This window comes from Zootoca vivipara, chromosome 9 (assembly GCF_963506605.1).
Source record: "Zootoca vivipara chromosome 9, rZooViv1.1, whole genome shotgun sequence".
NCBI lineage: Eukaryota > Metazoa > Chordata > Lepidosauria > Squamata > Lacertidae > Zootoca > Zootoca vivipara.
Window position 1 is genome coordinate 19,893,106 of NC_083284.1, and position 5,569 is coordinate 19,898,674.

The window sequence follows — 5,569 nt, forward strand, 5'->3', positions numbered from 1 at the left end:
TTGGGAAAGATTGAGGGCACTAGGAGAAGGGGACGACAGAGGACAAGATGGTTGGACAGTGTTCTCGAAGCTACGAACATTAGTTTGACCAAACTGCGGGAGGCAGTGCAAGACAGGAGTGCCTGGCATGCTATGGTCCATGGGGTCACGAAGAGTCGGACACGACTAAACGACTAAACAACAACACAGCGGGAAGGTAAACGACGTTTCCATGTGCTGCTCTGGTTTGCCAGAAGCGGCTTTGTCATGCTGGCCACATGACCTGGAAGCTATACGCCGGCTCCCTCGGCCAATAATGCGAGATGAGCGCGCAACCCCAGAGTCGGTCACGACTGGACCTAATGGTCAGGGGTCCCTTTACCTTTTACCTTTATGGGAGCCACGGATATAATCCAAACTGATCTCCCAAACTCATAGCACTTTGTTTCTTCTATTCAGCCTAGCAAGGGTGGGGCTGGTATCTAGTGTGCATACCTTAGAAAATGTCAAGAGAGGCAACAGGCAAGGGCTAGACAACCTGTTTCCCTTAGCCTAATTTCCAAACCCCTCAAGCAATCAGTTCATGCCTCTAGCAAGAACAATGTGCTGCTCCCCGCCACCCCAATGGGAGCACAGAAAGAGGAACAGAGAGGTGATGGAGACTGAGTGTGAGAGGGAGGGAGGTGGTAGGAAGAGAGAAAATTGGTATCTCCACTCATACTTGGTTCTGAGCCCACCCCACTGTCTCACCCTCCCCAACAGAGTCTGACTCACCACCAAGAAAATATGACCCTCAACTTGTTCCCCAGCACAGCCATAGTGTGAGAGATTAAGATTCCAGAGCCGGAGCAGACATAGTACTAAGCGAGATGGATAAATGATCTGACTCCTCTTCAAATGGCAATAAGATATTATTACAGTGGTACCTTGGTTTAAGTACACATTTTGTTCCGGAAGTCTGTACTTAACCTGAAGCGTACTTAACCTGAAGCGAACTTTCCCATTGAAAGTAATGGAAAGTGGATTAATCTGTTCCAGACGGGTCAATGGAGTACTTAAACTGAAAGTACTCAAACCAAAGCGTACTTAAACCAAGGTATGACTGTATTATTAGTATTAGTATTGCTGTTTTAAAAACCCATTTGCCATTCACTCACTTTAGCTCAAAGCTACCTTTGCCTCTCCCTTTACCATTTCCTCAAGTGTTAAGATTGAGAGGGAGACTCCTGGGGCATTCCCCCCCCCCCCCGGCGCCTCTTGGCTTATGAGACTTTGCTTGGTATTGCTCATTGTTACAAGAAGAAGAAGAAGAAGAAGAAGAAGAAGAAGAAGAAGAAGAAGAAGAAGAAGAAGAAGAAGAAGAAGAAGAAGAAGAAGAAGAAGAAGAAGAAGAAGAAGAAGAAGAAGAAGAAGAAGAAGAAGAAGAAGAAGAAGAAGAAGAAGAAGAAGAAGAAGAAGAAGAAGAAGAAGAAGAAGAAGAAGAAGAAGAAGAAGAAGAAGAAGAAGAAGAAGAAGAAGAAGAAGAAGAAGAAGAAGAAGAAGAAGAAGAAGAAGAAGAAGAAGAAGAAGAAGAAGAAGAAGAAGAAGAAGAAGAAGAAGAAGAAGAAGAAGAAGTGCTTGTTGCAAAATTAACAAACACAAATGAAATAAGTTATAAGAGCCATTAGGCTCTTATATTATTAAATAGGTATCGTAAATATTCTGGCAAGGAAATATTTCATTCCAGAGTTGTTTTTCCCCTCTTTTTATGATGATGATGATTACTTTGACCTTTCGAGAGGCGTGTGGAAAGCTCTCCCTCTCACCCCCTCTTCTGTGGATCAGAAGTCACCAAACTTATTAAGGTAATTTAAATGAACTGGGACTCACCATGCAGTGCAGCATAACCCAAGGGCCTTTCCCCCCGTCTTCCTGCTCCGCTATGCGTAAACCATCTAATAATAATATTGTGTGTGTGATTGAAAGAGCTGCTACCTCAAAATCACTTCGTGCCAGAGAGATGCGAGCTGGGAGCATCTCTTAGTGTGAAGCCTCTCGCTTTAAGTGCCTCTTTTCTCTTCTTTACCTGTCTCTTTTACGTGAAAGTTCCCTATAAATATTTATACACAGTTCAATCTGGCACCAAATATCTCCACACTCTGGGTTTTTTTTAATGGTGTATGACTTGAGGATGAAAGAGTGTGTGCTTTTGTGTTTATCTTAAATATTTCCATTGTGCAATATCTCATTATTATTTCTTTCTGGTAACCATCAGTGGTGGGTGATCTTCTATGATAGTAGAGTGCTATTGTTGTTTCCAGACACTGATCCAAGAACCAGTAACAGCTGGCAAGTGTTTACAGGGGTGTTCACACATTACATCCGACATGTCTGTGAGCTCTGTACCTGTGTAAAATACTTAAGCTGCACAGGTGACAAGTGTGCACTCCTTCACACACACAAAAACACAGCTTGGTTACCTGTGGTCAAAGCAGTCCTTCATATATTCTTTAAGTAGACACCAAAAAGCTAAGTGAGGAAAACGTAGAATTTACAAACGCTTGTCTGGTTTTACCAGCTATGAAATGGGTGCAGAAGGAGTGGTTTCAACATATTTTCTACAAGAAAACAGCTCTTGTAGGTTGGTGTCTGTGTGGTGTCATCTCATGGCTCGGGATCTTTCTGGAGATCCCGAGCCATAAGGTGGCTAGATTTGCCTCAACTAGGACCAGGGCCTTTTCAGTATTGGCCCCAACTTGGTGGAATGCTCTTTCACAGGAGACCAGGGCCCTGCGGGATTTGTCATCTTTCCGCAGGGCCTGCAAGACAGAGCTGTTCCGCCTGGCCTTTGGGCTGGATTCAGTCTGACCCCTGTGTTTTCCTCCCTCGTGGTTTGGCTTTATGGACTGCTTAAAATGAGGCTGCATTTTAAATTTTAATATTGTATTTTAATCTGTATTTTAATTCATTGTTTTCTTTTCTTTTATGTCTTACTGTAATTGTATTGGTGTTAGCCGCCCTGAGCCCGGTTTTGACTGGGGAGGGCAGGGTATAAATAAAAATTTATTATTATTATTATTATTATTATTATTATTATTAAACCTATCAAGCAAGAGTGGGGACCTGGATCCTGTGAGATCTTTATCTTCCCTACCTCCATGGACTAATTTGCCAGTCAGTGACTGGTGAGGACTTCCCTAGCGCAGCTTGGCTGATCCCTGTGGGGTTTTCCATTAGTGAGGCCAGTTTGCAAATGCTTGCAAATCATGAATTCACTTTGAGCTCCCACTTGATCCTTGGAAGCCACATCCTTATATGCTCGCTACACAACATCATGTATGAAGTGAGGTGTGAGGTGTTGGACAGGTGGGTCAAACTGGGACAAAAGTTTCCTCGCCTCTGCAATGGGAGATGCAATGGGGAAATTTGCTCTCCATCCTGACAGCATAAGAAGCAATATTATGGACTTGAAGTTCACATTGGTGACAAAGTGTTGAAGAGCATTCCAAACCATGGAGCATTTCCAAACCATTTCTCCACTTTAAGAAAGGTCTGTGATCTTTGGTAGGGAAGAGAGATGGGGTGTGAATGTTTGACAGACAGTTGACTGCAAGGCAGCACAGGAATAACCTGTGACCTTTTTCGTCTTTATTTGAATAATATATATGAATGTACGGCAGAGGTCAGTTGTCAAACTCTTTAGTAGGGAACATTCTGAAAATCACTTCTCTCATTCTTGAAGAGATCTGACCTCTCTCCAGGAGGGATTTCTGGTGCTGAATAGTGAAGGAGCTTTCAAGGCTCAGGCCTGCTTGAAAGGACCATGCTTTTCGCAAGGGTGGAGAATTATTCCTAATTAATAGCTGTCCTTTAGTTGTGCAGTTGCCATAATTCACTGCCATCAGGTTGGATTTACTAATTTGTCAAGTTCGTGCAATGCTTGGTGGAATTGCCAGTCAAGTGGCTTGGAATGCTCTCTGGCTTGGAATGCTAAATGAGATTCTGAGCATGAACTGTCAGAGTTCAGGAGGCCACATGCTCAAAAAGCCAGATACTCTGTACACAAGTGAACCTTAGTTATTTAATGTTAACCCATTAATCTATGAACCCAATGTTAGTCATACTCAGAGTAAGAACATAAGAAGAGTCCTACTGGATCAGGCCAGTGGCCCATCCATAGCTGCCAAGTTTTCCCTTTTCTCGCGAGGAAGCCTATTCAGCATAAGGGAAAATCCCTTAAAATAAGGGATAACTTGGCAGCTATGGGCCCATCTAGTCCAGCATCCTGTTCTCACAGTGACCAGCCAGATGCCTATGCAAGGAGGACCTGAGCACAATAGCACTCTGTCCACCTGTGATTCCCAGGAACTGGTATGTTAAAGTCATCCAAGTTGGTGGCCGTCACTCCTCTTTGGGGGCAAATGACATATACACTGTGTGAAGTAGTGCTTTCATTTTTGTCTAGCCTAAATCATAGAATCATATGGTTGGAAGGGATCTCAAAGGCCATCCAGTCCAACACCCTGCAATGCAGGAATCACAGCTGAAGAATCCCTGGCAGTTGACAATCCAACTTCTGTTTAAAAAGCTCTAATGAAGATAAAGATGGTGAATTTTATCATATGTGGTGGACATGCGAGAAAGTAAAAGGATTTTGGGAAATGATATATAATGAGTTGAAAAAGATGTTTAAGTACACTTTCCCCCCAAAACCCGAAGCTTTTCTATTGGGACTAATGGGAGAAGAAATAGCAAAGGGAGATCAGAGACTAGTTATGTATGTATGCTACAACCGCGGCGAGAATTGTATTAGCCCAAAAATGGAAAATACAGGAAATACCAACAATTGAGGAGTGGCAGACGAAAATGATGGACTATGCAGAACTGGCAAAGTTGACCTGTGGGATCCAAAACCAGGGAGAGACAAAGTTCCAGAAGGAATGGAGTAAATTTATTGACTATATGGAGAAGAACTGTAGAAGTTTAAAGATACTTGCAGGACTGAAATAAATCCTATGAAATTGACTTATTTATGTTGGTAAAAAGGAACTGCGAGATAAGCGTGAGCAATAAAGCCGAATGACGGGAGGGAGGGAAGTCACAGCTCGGCAGAGCAAAATGAATTGAGATGGGTGAACATAAGATGGAATGTAAAAAAGAAGGTTTTTTTGGAAAATCTAATAAAAATTATAAAATAAAAAAGTAAAAAGCGTTAACCACCTTCCGAGGTTGTCTTACAATATTCAACTTCATGGGCTGCACTTAATTTTGACTGGTATGACTTTGTTGGCTATCACCCCATGTGACTATGTCTACTGGCCTGTCTATAGAGATTTAGACAAGGGTCTCAAGTTTTGAAATCTGAATCCAGTTATATTTCCATTGCCAATGTATTTCACAATTATCATTACAAGGCAGCATCTTTGGGAATTCCCTCATTAAAGTTTCTGGGAAGTATTCAACTAAGCTTTACTAAGAGCAGCTCCATTGAAATTAATGGCCCTAACTTATTCGTCTTCATTAATTTGAGTGGGATTACTCTGCATAAAACTTGTTTGACTACCACCCAGTGTCATATAATAACTTGCTAGAACAAGGCTCAGAAAAGAAA